Raw genomic sequence first — 17500 nt, forward strand, 5'->3', positions numbered from 1 at the left:
CGGCAACATTTTTTTTAAGAAAACTTTTTTCAAATAAATTTAATAAATTCAAATTTTTTAAATAGGAATAAACCGATTTGTAAAAAAAAGACGCTAGAAATATTCCCCAAAAAGTGAAACTCAAAGAAAAAGTTGCGTTTGTGAAAAATTCATAATAATTCATAAAATTTTCTGAATCTTTATGTAAAAGATCTATAAACGGAATTAACAATTTTGATAAAATATCCAAATGTATTCCGTCTTGACTGAAAGAAATTCCTACAGCACCAACGAATAAAGTAAAGAGCGCTAAAATAAGCATAGAAAATCGCATAGTATTGTTAGATTCATTAGGATATAAACAAGCAGTTTTTTTAGTGCCAAAATGCATAATACCAAAAACAAGATGTTTATTATATTTTTAATATTTTGATTAACGCGATGTAGATATCTCTTCCGGATAAAAAAAGAAGTTATTTCATTCTTTTTTATTTTTAGTAAAACTAAGAAAAAATTTTCGTTTTTTCTTTTAAGTTTTACTTGTTTCTTCCCCCATAAAGATATTGAATAGAATGAACTATTTTTTTTTCCATTAAAATTCAAAAAATGAACGTTTAAATATCCCTCAAAAACAAGTAAATAAATTCGAAACATATAAAATGCAGTTAATCCTGCTGCAGAACAAGCTATTATTGCAAAAATTGGTGAATACAACCAACTATCATTAAGAATCTCATCCTTAGACCAAAAACAGGCAAAGGGTGGAATACCGCAAAGAGAGAGTGTACCCACTAAAAAAAAAGTTTTTGTAATTGGTACATGTTTTGTTAAACCGCCCATAAAAACCATATTTTGACTTTTAGCTGGAGAATATCCGACAAGAGCTTCCATTGAATGAATAATGGATCCAGATCCTAAAAACAACAATGCTTTTGAATAAGCATGAGTAATCAAATGAAATAAAGCACCTCGATAAGATCCCATACCCAAAGCTAACATCATATAACCCAATTGAGACATTGTAGAATAGGCCAAATTTTTCTTAATATCTTTTTGAGCAATAGCTAAAGTAGCTCCTAATATTACTGTTATTATACCTATAAAAGCTATTGCGTTCATTATTTTGGGTAGCACTATGAAAAGAGGAAAAAGACGAGCCACAAGAAAAATTCCAGCGGCTACCATAGTAGCAGCATGTATAAGGGCAGAAATTGGAGTAGGTCCCTCCATAGCATCGGGTAGCCATACATGAAGAGGAAATTGGGCAGATTTTGCAACTGAGCCACAAAATAGCAAGAGGGCAAACAGAGTAAAAAAAAAAATATTCATTTCATTTTTAGAAATCAAATTATTTATAATTTGAAACAAATGCCGAAATTCCAAACTACCCGTTATCCAATAAAGACCTAAAATTCCCAATAATAAACCAAAATCCCCTACACGATTCGTTACAAATGCTTTTTGACAAGCATTTGCCGCAATAGGGCGGGTGAACCAAAAGCCTATTAATAAATAAGAACACATTCCAATTAATTCCCAAAAAAAATAAATTTGTATCAAATTCGAACTAGTAACTAATCCCAACATTGAAATATTAAAAAGAGTAAGATAAGCAAAAAATCTCAAATATCCTTGATCATGAGACATATAATTATCACTATAAATAAGAACGAGAATGCCAACCGTAGTAATTAATATTGACATAATAGAAGTAAGTGAATCGATCAAGTACCCAAACTCTAAAGAAATATCATTATTTATGGTCCAAGACCATACATATTGAAAAAACAAACTATTCTTGATTTGATGAATAGACAAATCAAGCGAAAAAATCATAACTATAGTTAACAATAAGATACTAGGAAAAGCCCAAATACGGCGAATATTTTTCGTTGCAGTGGGAAAAAGTAGAAGTCCCACTCCTATTAACATCGGAACTGGGAATGGAATAAAAGGTATGATCCATGAATATTGATGTGTATATTCCATACAATAAAGAAAAAAAATTAGGATTCTAATGAATTTGGTTTCTTAGGTTTTTCTTTTATCTTTTTTGTAAAGTAAAGGAATGGTTTCGGTTAATAACAAAGAAAGATAGAATTTAATAAAATAGAATAATCGATTATTCATTATTCTGACTCTTTGGACAATATTTTTTGAACATTGGTTTAGTTCATTAAATTTAACTTAACTAATTAAGTTTTTATTACAATAAGAAATAGCGATTTGGGGAAAACTTTCTAAAAAGTATTATATTCTTATTATAAATATAATAAAAACAAAAATGGAAATTCAAATATATAAAATATATGTCTAATTAGAGATAAACTTAATTTTCATTTACCGCAAAATGTCTTTCACATAAAATTCTATAACAATAAAAAACTATACTAATTCTATGGCAGTTCCAAAAAAGCGCACGTCTATATCAAAAAAACTTATTCGGAACACTTTATGGAAAAAGAAGGGATATTTTACAGCATTAAAAGCTTTTTCATTAGGGCAATCTATTTTTACGGGGAATTCAAAAAGCTTTTTCTGTAACAAATATAAACGTTAGAATAATTTCAATTAACTGGATTCAACGACTCTTTTTTAAATACAAAAATATGAATATAAAATTGATATAGAATATAAGATTCAGTTATGAATTTAGGATATTTACATTCTATATTATGATATTTACATTCTATATTTAATAGATTCTAATAGAATTCTTTAAAATTATTTTATTGAATGTTTAGTAAACAAATATTGTGTTTTAATTGATTCTTTGAATCTCGACAATTGACTAAAATTGGGTTATTATGGTTTCGAGTCAGCCGCTATGGTGAAATTGGTAGACACGCTGCTCTTAGGAAGCAGTGCTAGAGCATCTCGGTTCGAGTCCGAGTAGCGGCATCTTATCTTCTAAAAAAAAGTTCCTATAAAGAATTATTATTTCTATTCCAAGTATTTCTATTTTTTCATTCTATATGGTATTTTCCACTTTAGAGCATATATTAACTCATATATCCTTTTCGGTCGTATCTATTTTAATTTCAATTCATTTGATAACCTTATTATTAGGCAATGAAATCATAGGATTATACAATTTGTTCAAAAAAGGCATGATAATAACCTTTTTTTGTATCACAGGATTGTTAGTTACTCGTTGGATTTTTTCAGGCCATTTACCATTTAGTAATTTATATGAATCATTAATATTTCTTTCATGGACTTTTTCTATCTTTTATATGGTTCTTTGCTTCAAAAAACAAAAAAATGACTATTTCAATACAATAATAACACCAAGTATTCTTTTTACCCAAGGCTTTGCTACTTCGGGTCTTTTAACCGAAATGCATGAATCCTTAAAATTAGTGCCTGCTTTACAGTCCCATTGGTTAATGATGCACGTAAGTATGATGATATTGGGTTATACAACTCTTTTATGTGGATCATTAATATCAGTGGCTATTTTAGTCATTACATTTCAAGAACTCATACAAATTCTTGGTAAAAGCAAGACTTTGTTTTTTTTTAATGAATCCTTTTCTTTTGCTGAAATCAAATATATGAATATGAATGATAAAAAGAATATTTTACAACAAACTCCTTTTCCGTTTTATTCGTCTTATAGAAATTATTATAGATATCAATTTATTCAACAATTGGATCGTTGGGGTTACCGTACTATTAGTCTAGGTTTTATCTTTTTAACAATAGGTAATATATCTGGAGCAGTATGGGCTAATGAGGCATGGGGATCATATTGGAATTGGGATCCAAAGGAAACTTGGGCTTTTATTACTTGGACTATTTTCGCAATTTATTTACATACTAGAAAAAATAAAAAATTGGAATATAGAAATTCTTCAATAGTGGCCTCCATAGGCTTTCTTATAATTTGGATATGTTATTTAGGGATAAATCTTTTAGGAATAGGACTACATAGTTATGGTTCATTTACACCTAATTAATTTAAAAAAATTCACAAATATTGGGAACATTCTATAGAATAAGAAAAAAAACTCCCAATAAAATGATTAAGACCCCATTGAATCAAGTAATGTAATATTGATTCAAGGGGTTCTCACAAACAACAAAAATATTCAATTAGAATTCAATTTCATTTTTATGTAATTAAGAAAATACAAAAAGAAATCCATTTTTTTTTATTGTGCATCGGATTGATTTCTATTTTTTCTTTTTCATTTATTCCCAAAAACTATCTATAAAAAATGAGAGAGAATAGCTTCAACCTTGTCAGCCGAAATTGAAAAAATAAAATCTGGATAAATGCCAATACTTATTACGGGTATAAGGATAGAAATTGAAATAAATAATTCTCGTGGCCCCGAATCAAAAAAATAAGAATTTTGTTTATTAAAAAGCTTGTATCCATAAAACATTTGACGTAAGATAGATAATAAATAAATAGGAGTTAATATCATTCCAATTGCAGTTACAAAAGTTATGAGTATTTTTGTGATGAAAAGATATTTTTGATTGGTAATTATTCCCAATAATACTATAAATTCTGCAACAAAACCGCTCATGCCCGGTAATGCAAGAGAAGCCATCGATAAGGTAGTGAAAATCGTGAATATTTTTGGCATTGGGATAGCCATTCCACCCATTTCGTCGAGATAAAGAAGACGTAGTCTATCATAACTAGTTCCCGCCAAGAAAAAAAGGGCAGCACCAATAAATCCGTGAGAGATTATTTGTAAAATAGCCCCATTCAGCCCTGTCTCGCTTATAGAACCAATTCCTAAAATTAAGAAACCCATATGAGAGACCGAGGAATAAGCTATTCTTTTTTTTACATTGCGTTGACCAAGAGATGTTGAAGCTGCATAGATTATTTGAATGGAACCTAATAACATTAACCAGGGACAAAATATAGAATGAGCGCGAGATAATAATTCCATATTAATTCGAACCAACCCATATGCTCCCATTTTTAATAATATTCCGGCTAAAAGCATACAAGTGCTGTAATGCGCCTCTCCATGGGTATCAGGTAACCATGTATGTAAGGGTATAATTGGTGATTTGACAGCAAAAGCAATAAGAAATCCCATATAGAAGATTATTTCCAGTGCCACGGGATATGATTGATTAGTTAATGATTCAAAATTTAATGTTGGTTCATTAGAACTATAGAAACCCATACCCAGAATTCCCAGTAATAAAAAAACAGAACTTCCCGCAGTGTACAAAATAAACTTTGTAGCTGAATACAAACGTTTTTTTCCACCCCACATAGATAAAAGTAGATAAACGGGAATTAATTCTAATTCCCACATGATGAAAAAAAGTAAAATGTCTTGAGAAGAAAATGTTCCTAGTTGACCACTATACATTGCTAACATTAGAAAATAGAATAATTTAGATTCTCGAGTAACCGGTTGAGCTGATAACGTAGCTAACGTAGTGATAAATCCCGTTAATAAAAGGGGTCCTAGAGAGAGTCCATCTATTCCGAATCTCCAGTAAAAGTCAAAAAAATGGATCCATTTATAATTTTCTGTCAATTGGATTAGTGGATCATCTAATTCGAAATGATAACAAAATACATAGGTTATTAGAAGGAGATCTATGAAACATATACAATAAGTATACCATTTAATTGTCTTATTTCCTTTATGGGGAAATAAGACAATTAAAGAACCTCCGACTATTGGCAAAACTACAACTGTTGTTAACCAAGGAAAATAATTCGTGATAAAAATAAGATATACTTAGACTACAAAAACCCGGGCTCAAAATATTTTTTTATTTTGAGCCCGGGTTTTTGCCAGTAAAAAAAAGTACTTGTATGCGGTTCTTTTTGAAACGTATCAATAAGCTAGACCCATGCTTCGAGTTGTTTCATGCCATAAATAAACTCTAACACTTAAGAAATCCGTCGGACAGGCGGATTCACACCTCTTACAACCAACACAGTCCTCTGTTCTTGGGGCAGAAGCAATTTGTTTAGCTTTACATCCGTCCCAAGGTATCATTTCTAATACATCTGTTGGGCAGGCTCGTACACATTGAGTACATCCTATACATGTATCATAAATCTTTACTGAATGTGACATTGGAACATAATCCTTGAACATCAAAAATTCAACATTTTCAATCTAGTAAATTGGTAAACCAATTATATATATCTATATATGATATATATATATCTATATATATATATCTATATTATATACCAGATGAATCAATGATTTATAAGAATTTTGCTACTAAAAATATATTTATAGATTAATAACTAATAAGAGAATAGAACCAAGATACTTTGATTTCTTATCTTTGTTTTCGCAAACGCAAACATGATTAAAAAGGATATATCATTTCTGCTAATTTGAATGGATTATATAGTACACACTATTCAAAATTAGACTTTTTTTTATGAATAATACTATTTATTCAACAAATTTGATTGATTGATACGGGTTGATTTTCTATTACGATATATTGAGGAAACAATAGCTGGTCCGATAGCTGCTTCAGCGGCTGCAACAGCTATAACAAAAATTGAAAAAATATTTCCTTTTAGTTGCCGCCTATCAAAAAAATCAGAAAAGGTTACGAGATTTATATTAACTGCATTTAGTATAAGTTCAAGACACATAAGGGCTCTAACCATATTTCGGCTCGTGATCAATCCATAGATACCTATAGAAAATAAATAAGCACTCAAAACAAGTGTATGCTCGAATATCATTGACCAACTCCTTTTCAATTTTTATTCATTTCGATATGAATATGAATTCAACGGATTTTATTGCCTAACATAATAAGTCTACAACAAAATCAAGTATTTGCAAAAAGATTTTATACTTTATACATAAATATTCTTTTTCCTTAACATATAATTCAACAAAAAAGAAATGTAATAAATTCTAACAAAATGTAATTTATATTATTTTATTAGTTCGAAAACTTTCTTATTGGCGAGCCACAAAAATTGCACCTATTAAAGCAACTAAAAGAATTATTGAAATTAGTTCAAATGGAAGAAAAAAATCTGTTGATAAATGAATTCCAATTTGTTGACTAGTACTTATCAAATCTTGCTCTAAAATCTGATTGGGTCTTGTCGTCCAAATAATTCCGTGCCATGATGTCTCTAGAATAGTAGTTATTTGTGAAAGAAAGATACTGGTACAAACCATCAAAGTAATTCCATCCCCAACGGTCCAAACACGAAAATTTTGGTAATAGTCCGAACCATTCATAAACATCACAGCAAATATTATTAAAACATTTATAGCGCCCACGTAAATAAGTAGCTGTGAGGCAGCTACGAAATGGGAGTTTGATAAAATATAGAATAAAGATACACAAACAAGAACTAGTCCCAATGAAAAAGCAGAAAAAATCGGATTCGTAAAGAATACTACTCCTAGACTTCCTAATATGAGACCTGATCCAAGAAAGATTAAAATAAAATCATGTAGCGATTCGGACAAATCCATTATATGTAAAATAAAAGATAAATAGAAATTTCATGACCTTATTGATATGACCAGGAAAAAACTTGTTAAATACGAAAATTATCTGTGCATAGAAATTCACCAAATCCTAAGATAAGATATGTGAATTGTTATTAGGTACAGTTGTTATAGAATCAATGGAATTTCATTCTTTTCTTTATGCCAAAGAGTCATTTCAAAAAAATAGAATATCTTTTTTTTTATTCTATATATAGAGAAATTCAATTATTTTTGTGAAGAATTTTGAAATCATTTTATTTGAATTGTTCGAATTGTATAATCATCAATTACTGATACTGGTAAACGACCCAAAGCAATTAGATTATAATTCAATTCGTGGCGATCATAAGTTGAAAGTTCATATTCTTCGGTCATTGATAAACAATTTGTTGGACAATACTCAATACAGTTACCACAAAATATACAGATTCCAAAATCAATACTGTAATTAAGCAACCGTTTTTTTCGAATATCAGTTTCTAGTTTCCAATCAACAATGGGTAGATCTATAGGACAGACACGAACACATACTTCACAAGCAATGCATTTATCAAATTCAAAATGTATTCGACCGCGAAAACGTTCTGATGAGATTATTTTTTCATAAGGATATTGAATAGTTACGGGTAACCTATTTGCATGAGATAAGGTAATCATGAGACCTTGACCAATATATCTAGCAGCTCGTATTATTTGTTCACTATAATTTATGAATTCAGTTACCATAAGGAACATATCGTGAATAGCTCTGAATATTTTTTTTCTTTCTCTTGTTTAAAACAAGTTCTGAATTTTGAATATAGAAGGTCCACATTTTTTTTACAGTGAAAACAGTTGAGACGACGTTGTTAATAATAGATTACCAAGAGAAATGGGTAAAAGAAACTTCCACCCAAGATTTAATAATTGATCTATTCGTAGCCTAGGCAAAGTCCATCTTGTTGTGATAGAAACGAATATGAATAAATAAGTTTTAACTAGTGTAATAAAGATACCAATTATCGTTACAAAAACTCCGTATGTTTTATTTATTTGAAAAAAATTAGAAACGAAGATGTACGGAATAGAGAAATTTGAACCACCAAAATAAAGAACTGTTACAAATAAGGAAGAAACGAATAGGTTTAAATAGGAAGCAACATAAAATAAACCAAATTTGATACCGGAATATTCGGTTTGATAACCCGCTATTAGTTCTTCTTCCGCTTCTGGTAAATCAAAAGGTAATCTTTCACATTCTGCTAGGGAAGAGATTAGAAAAACGAGGAAACCCATAGGTTGCCGCCACAAATTCCATCCCCAAAAACCATATTTGGATTGTGCATCAACTATATCAACTGTACTTAAACTGTTAGATAATCCTAGTCGGTGATGACATTACTGTTACCATCTCTATTACAGAACCGTACATGAGATTTTCATCTCATACGGCTCCTTTAAAGCCTTAAAAAAATATAAGAACCCGGCCAATTATTTCTCCCTTGATATATCCCTAAGATAGATAAGATTCTATTTTCTCGGACGGTTCTGAATTAGACCCATGGAATTCTGTCTGTTCTAAAAAAAATTTTTAAATGAATACACACTTATTTAAAAAATAAAAACATTTGCACATTTATTGAATTTCTTTAGATAAATAAAAAATACAAAAGGTACTTCTGAATTGATCTCATCCTTTAAAAAATTCAAAATTAAATTTGTTGAGTAATAACTTAATTTCATTTTTGCATAAAATACTCTTTTAAAATTATCAAGAACTCCCACATCATTTTCGATTCCGAAAAATAATTAGATGTTCTTTTTTTAAATTATGATTATCTCCATAAATATGGAGTATATAAGACAAAAAAGAAAAAGGAGATCACTTTTACCTCTTATCTTATTCCTTTTTGTGCAAGCAAAAGGGGACTTCAAAAAATTAAAGGATTATTTCGTTCCTGATAGTTATTTATTCAATCAATGGATGGAAGTATACTCTAGATCGGAATTGGGGGGAGTACTGCCTTATTTTTTCTACCAACTTCAAGTCCCCATTAGTATTCTTTTTATATTATACATAAATTGGATAATTTAAAAAAGAAATATACGTTACTAATCTTTTGTGTATTTTGGTGTTTCTAGCCATCCATTAATTTTTTTTATTATATTAATGCCTTTTTTTAATTTTGTTAATATATGTATGCTAATTCATACAAATGATATTGAAAATTTGAAAAAGGTTGGTCTTTTGCGTCCGCTTCAAGACAGGATTACTAATCAACAAATCTTGGGAAAAACAACCACTTCTATACATAGAATATAATATATAGAATCTAATTCTAGAATTTCATTGATTTTTTCACCTTATTCTTATACATAGAAAATTAGACTCAATATTTTTACTGCAATTTGAAATCATCATACTTTCTCTATAAGTAATAGAGTATTCTATAAATTATATTCAAAAAAAGCTGTTTTATTGCACTCATATAACTATCTGATTCAATTATTCAATCCAAATGCGAAAAGAATATATATATATTCTTTATAGATTCTTTTTGTACTTTAAATATAAGGAGAGGCTTATAAGAAATAGTATCAAAAAATTTATGTCTCAACGAAGCACACATAGAGATATCGATAACACACATAGAGTTAATGGTATTTCATAACTAATTGATTGAGCAGCTGCTCGTAGACCACCCAAAAAGGAATATTTATTATTTGACCCATATCCTGACATAAGAAGTCCAATGGGGGCAATACTCGAAATAGCAATCCATAAAAAAACACCAATATTCAGATCAGATAAAACAAAGTTATAGCCAAAAGGAATTACTGAATAGCTTATTATAATGGATATGACTGAGATAGATGGGCCGAAACTAAATAAACGAATATCTCCTCTAGATGGAATAAGATTCTCTTTAAAAAGTAATTTTGTTCCGTCTGCTAGAGCTTGAAGAACTCCAAAAGGACCGGTGTATTCAGGTCCAATACGCTGTTGTATCCCTGCAGATATTTCTCTTTCTAACCATACAATTGCTAGTACACTTATAGTAATTCCTAATATCAAAATAAAAATAGGCACAAATACCCAAAGAATTCCATATATCTCTTTCAAAAATTGCAATCTGAAAAAAAAATGTATATCTTGTATTTCTGTTAAATCAATTATCATTTCAACGATCAACTTCTCCCATAATAATATCTATGCTACCTAGTATTGTCATAATATCGGCCAATTTCATTCTTTTAACTAATTGAGGAAGAATTTGCAAATTTATAAAACCGGGCGGATGAATTTTCCATCTCCAAGGAAAACCATTTTGATCCCCTATTAGAAAAATCCCTAATTCTCCCTTGGGGGCTTCAACTCTTACATAAAGTTCTTGTTTTGGCAATTCAAAACTCGGAGACGATTTTTTACTAATAAATCGATACTCAAACTCATTCCATTCTGGCTCTTTTTCTCTATCAAAGCAGCGGATTTCTAAATTTTCATATGGACCGCCGGGAAGTCCTTCCAAAGCCTGTTGAATAATTTTTATGGATTCTATCATTTCACCAATTCGAACTAAATAACGAGCTAATGAATCTCCTTCTTTTTGCCATTGAACTTCCCAATGAAATTCTTCGTAACATTCATAATTATCCACTTTACGTAGATCCCATTGTATTCCGGAAGCCCGAAGCATCGGTCCTGATAAACCCCAATTAATAACTTCTTTTACATCAACAACACCGACGCCCTCAACCCGTTCTAAAAAAATAGGATTTCGCGTAATAAGTTTTTGATATTCAGCAATACTTGTTAAAAAATAATCGCAGAAATCATAACATTTATCTATCCAACCATAAGGTAGATCAGTCGCTACCCCTCCGATACGAAAAAAATTATGCATCATTCTCATACCTGTGGCAGCTTCAAATAGATCATATATTAATTCTCTTTCTCTGAAAATATAGAAAAAAGGTGTTTGTGCACCAATATCTGCCATAAAAGGTCCTAGCCATAGTAGGTGAGAAGCTATACGGCTTAACTCCAACATTATTACTCGGATATAGCTGGCTCTTTTAGGTACTTGAATATTTCCCAACTGTTCTGGTCCATTTACAGTTATTGCTTCTGTGAACATTGTAGCTAAATAGTCCCAACGTGTTACATAAGGCAGATATTGTATAATTGTTCGGTTTTCCGCTATTTTTTCCATTCCTCTGTGTAAATAACCCAATATCGGTTCACAATCAATAACATCCTCACCATCTAGAGTAACAATAAGTCTAAGAACACCGTGCATTGATGGGTGGTGAGGCCCCATATTGACTATCATGAAGTCCTTTCTTTTCGTTGAGATATTCATAGGTTTTTGCTCGATTTATTCTTTTATGAATCGCTTAAAAAAAAAGTTCATCCAAATTCAAGATCTAATAAATCGAATAATTGAAAATTACTCTTCAATTTAACGAATTTGTGACTGCCGAATATTAAACTGATTGATTAATTTTTTATACCGTATTCCATCTTTCTTTGACAAATAAGACAGTAATCTTTGCCGTTTTCCCAAAATTTTACGTAAACCTGTTTGGGATGAGTAGTCTTTTCGGTGCAATTCAAAATGTGAAGTAAGTCTTCGTATTCTATTGGTAAATTTGAATATTTGAAATTCAACCAATCCCGGTTTTTTTCCTTTTTTTTCTTGTGAAATAACAGGTATAAATGACTTTTTTACCATAAAAAAATAAAAGTTTTTCCTTCTCCTCGATTTTTATAGATATTTTTATTGATCAGTAATTAGAATGACACTCATTTTTAATTTTTTGATAGAAATCCGAAATCTAATTTTTTTGATAACTGAAATCAATCCAATTGAAATAGAGAATTTAAATAGATATAGTATAAAGGAGACTAGTTTGATATATAAAAAAGAATTGTATACATTACATTAGATAAAAAAAGATAATTTTGTTAATGCTTTTTTTTTATGTATACATCATTGAATTAAAATCAATGCCATACCAAAATACGTGTATTTGTTTAACCTATGTATCTATCTATAGATAGATACATATGCTAAATAGAAAACAAAATTAGATTAACGAATTTTCACACGCGGATACATATGTATCCTTACTATACTGAAACGGCTTCCATTATGGGTATTAAACCAATAACGATTTATACAAGCTAAATCTTCTAATCGATATTTTGGCCAAAGAAAAATTTTGAAATTCATTAGTTTTTTTTTCTCTTTCTCATTTCTTTTTTTAGTCAAAACTTTAAAACAATTTTGGACTTTATTTTCATTATAAAATATTGTGTTTCTATGCATACTATTTATATTATTTGGATCTAAACAAATTCTAATTCTCAACTCTCTACGACGTCTAGCAGATAAAATGTTTTCAGGAACAAGTAAATTAAATTTCTCGTTTTCTTTGTTTTCTGTTATCTTTTGATCTTTTGTTCTTGTAATGTATTTATCAAAAAATTTCTTATTAACATGAATTTTTTCTGAGTATTTTTTATAAATTTTGCGTTTATTCTTATGAATTAATGAAAAACCCATCATTTTATACTTAAAAAATTGTTTATTATTTTTTCTAGACAGGCGAACTGGTTCGATAACAAATAGTTCTTTTTTCCTAAATTTATTATTTTTCTTTTTCCTTAAGCCTGAAAGAGTTAAATTCGTCTGTTTTTGAATCATCATAATATCTAGACCTAGTTCTCCTCTTTGAATAGAGGCTATAGTAATTTTTCTTAAATTTGTCAATCTAATAAGGAGACAATATACTTTTACATTGTTAAATATTTTTTGACCTAAGAAATTTTTCCAGTTTAAATGGAAATTCAAAAAATTTCTTACTAAGAATTGAAGTTCTGCCTCCATATTGTTCTTGGGTTTTTTTTTCGATGTTCTAAAAACATCTATTTTTTTTTTCTTTCTAGTAATATTCTTTTCACTAACATTTTTATTTCCTTTAGAATGTAAAAAAAGAGAATGTAAATAAAGTAATTTTATTGGTATAATTTGCGAGTTACCCCTAAATGTATTATAAAATATCACAAATTTGGAAAAGAACCAAAATTCCGGATTGCATATGGAACGATTTAGTATTTTTCTATTGATTCCCGTCCAATCCAAATATTTTCTATCCGGATTTATAATAATAGTATCTTCTGCTATATAATTCTTGATAAAAATATTACTTATTCTATCAAATAAGTCTTTTTTATATGTATTGTAATTAGAAGAAATCATTGTGTTTTTATTTGATTGAAATAGGGATCTATATCGATAAATATATGAGTCTTTCTTATTTGCATAATTCATAAAATTATAGGATAAAAGATCGTATTTATATTGTTTTCTAATTTTTTTTTTTAATGGGATTCCTTGTTGTTCTTTGTAAAGAATTAATGGGCTTTTTCCATATGAATCCCATTTGGTTAAATTTTTATTTTGAGTTACACCACATTTAGTGATTCTATTTCTCCATTTTTGTGATACTAATTTTGACCAGCTACTGTTAGATAAGTTATATTGATAATAATTATTCTTTAACCAATTTGTCCATTGATTTAGTTCAGAATTGAGCAGGTTATTTTGTTTTCTTTTAGAATGAACTATTCCTTGTGCTCCAAAAAAAGAATCCTTTATTTCATTTTTCAGAAAAAAAAAATTTTTATTATATTGAAAAAGAAGTCTTAACTTATATATGTTTATGTTAATAATTCGGGTTTGTAACAAATTTAAAAATACATATGGTTGTGACAAAAAGGAGACATCAAAATAATTATGTGAATTCGCATTCTTATTCTTATTATTAAAATATTTGTGTAATTTTAAAAGAAAGGGAATTATACTTTGATTTGTTTTATAACTTCTTTCTGTATTTGGTTCATTATCGTAAAGCCATTTATTTAAAAATTTTTTTGTTGATTCAAGAAAAAGTTGTAGCTGGATTTTCGGAATACAAATGATATATAGAAAGATATCTATGTATATTTTTTTCATCAAAAATTGAAAAAAAGAATGTGATTTTTTAGTTAAGCTAATATTTCTTCTTTGGAATATCTGCAAAATTTTTTTTTCGAATTCTATCCTTTTACTATCATAAATTTTTTTCTTCGAATGAATATTTGTCTCGCGAATTCCAAGTCCTCTTTTCTTTTCTTCTTTTTTCATTTTTTCTATTTTTTTAATAACTACTTTTCTCTTAGTATTGAGATCCTTTATAGATTTTTTTTTCAATGAAAAATTTGTCGACTTTATCGATTGAATTGAAATGGTTGCTTCAGAAATCATTGAATTATTCTTCCAAATTGTTGAATATTTTTTGTTTTCGCTCAATTCATCGAGTTTTGGGGGTTTCCTTTTAATAAAAAAATATTTTAAATTTAAAAATTCTTGTTTTTTTTTCGTGAGGAATACTATACTTTTTCTAATAATTTCAAGAATACTTTGGATGATCCCTTTTGCTTTTTCTATTACGATATTTAGAAACAGTTTGAATTTTTCACTTAAAACTTTTAGAACTAGAAAAGTGAAAAATTCAAATTTTTTCTTTTTTTTTTTTAGTTCTTTTAAAATGGGGTCGAAAAAGGAAAGTGGATTTTTCGTGGAACTAGAAAAAGGCAATTCAACTTCCATCCCCCAAACTGTTAAAAAACAAAAGTTCTTTTTTTTCTTTGAATTTTTTTTGTTTTCATTACATCGTATTTTAGATTTATGCCAAGGTTTTAGACGAAAAGGAAATAATATTTTTATCTGAATCCCATCTGTTAGCCATTTTTGCGGAAACTCTCTTTCGGATAATTGAACGCCGTTATACGTGCATTTAATATATATTTCTCTCTTCCAATCCATATAATCTTCAGACCATTCTGGAATTTGAAAAAATAGTATACGAATTGTATTTTTAATTATTATAAATGAAGGTAATAGAATATATTTCCTAATAAAGCATTGGGTTATTAATAAAACACCTCTTATTACTTGAGCAAATATAATGCTATCCCAGGCTTCTGCTATTTCTATACGTTTTCTTTCTGCATTTTCCTTTTTTGCTTCCTCCTCTTTTTTTTTCGGACTTTTTTTTGTTTTTTCCTCTATAGAACCTAAAATTTGAAATTCTGTCTTTTTACGAATCCAAATATTTAACATAAAAAATCTTTTCATTGATTTTAAACTATGAAAAGAAAAGAATATTGATTTTTCAATTTTATCCAAAAAAAGCGGCGAATGCACCCTTTTTTGAAAAAATTTCCAAGTAACTGTTTTCCGTCTTTGAGCACGGATAGATCCTTTGATTATGTCTCTTCGAAAATCCGATTGTTGGGAATAACGTCTTAAAGCCAATTCGTTTTTTTGTTCATTATTTTCAGTATCTCCACGATCACGATAAGTCTTGTATTTTTTAAAAAATTTATCTTTATTAGTCAAAATGACTACACGTTTGCCTTTTCTAGAACGAATTTGAGAATTATCTGCTTCAATTTTTCCACCTAGTTGTTCTAATTCGTCCATCAATTTGTATGACCACCGAGGTACTTTTTTACAGATTTCGTTTCTTTTAATAGACTTAGTGTTCTTTCGATTTACTTTTCTTTTTTCGTTCAAATCAGTTGTAATTGCATCAAATAATATTTTGATTATTTGTTTTTTTTCTGCGTCATAATTATAATTCATTTTTACTTGTTCAGGTTCTGTAAATAAATAAGGTACGTGCGAATTTAAGCTTGACACTAATGAAAATTGACTGATTAGATTAAAAAGAAATGTAGTTACTAATAATTTTTTATCAAATGTTTTTCTATTTTCCTCTAATTTTGGAGAATTACTATTATTCTTTTTAGAAATCTTATTATAAAGAAAGATATCTTGAATTTTATTTATAAAAATGTTATTTTTTTTGTAAGTTTTTTCATGTTGGATTGAGGTTGAAAAACCGTTTTTTATTTGTCCACGGAAGGGTCCGTTTAACAAAGGATCTTTTCTTTTAGTTAAATATTTTTTTTTAGTTTCATCATCACAAAATCGAATTCTATTTTCGAATATATCGAGAGAAATCAATTTCTTATCTATCAGTTTTGTGCGATTTATAAATTCATTGCTCAATTTGTTTATTTTTTCTTCATTCCTATAGTACGAATCATTATACAAATCATCAGAGGAAATTTTCTTTTTTGTGAAGAAATCTATTTTTGTTTCCATCAGTTTTTCAAAACTTGATAAATTTTGTGGATACGTAAAAGATATTTTTTCTCTTCCATCACGTTGATATGTATGAAAAAAAAATTCTGAAATTTCATTTTTTACCATGCTTTTACCATGTTTTCAAATTCATTATTTTTTATATATCGAAATGGACGCTTCCATCGTTTATAATTGAAAAGAATATTTATAAGAGGTTTTTGTAACATATCTTTATCTTTTTTTTTTCCTTTTTTAGAAATTTCATTGCTTTGTTTTACTTCTAATACTAATAGTTTTTTATTAAAAAGGGGAGAGGTGTTCTTCCTAAATAATATAAACAGGTAACAAATAAGAAAAAAGCAAGATTTTTAAACATATAATTTCTTAAATTCTGACAGAATGTCTTTTTTTTGATTGAATACGGACATTAGATTTAATCCAATTATTTTGCTGTATGCAGATTAATAAAAATTCAATCCATTTTATAAAAAAAGTATGACCTATATCCAACCAATAAAACTACTTGTTAAAAAATAGCAATTATTGTTACATCGAAACAAATAAATATTGATGAATCTCATGAATATGGAACTCGGTAAGAAAAGGGGATTTAAAAATTGAAAAGAAGATTCTGAAAGAATCTTCTTTGAATACTAAAATTACGTATTGAATTTGGATTCTTGTATCCATAATTCAAAAAGTTTTTTTGACTATTGCCGAAGAACTGAAATAAAAGATAGGGTAATAGCTATGACAGTTATTGTATGGGGTCTACCAATGCTAAATGCAAAGGCGCATAATAGATAGACATGAACATTATGAGCTGTCCCCGTTATAAACCCAGTTGTTGCTGCTATT

Source organism: Vigna unguiculata, unplaced genomic scaffold (genome assembly GCF_037176805.1).
Source record: "Vigna unguiculata cultivar grain cowpea cultivar isolate G323 ecotype 2 unplaced genomic scaffold, ASM3717680v1 ptg000196l, whole genome shotgun sequence".
Classification (NCBI taxonomy): Eukaryota; Viridiplantae; Streptophyta; class Magnoliopsida; order Fabales; family Fabaceae; genus Vigna; species Vigna unguiculata.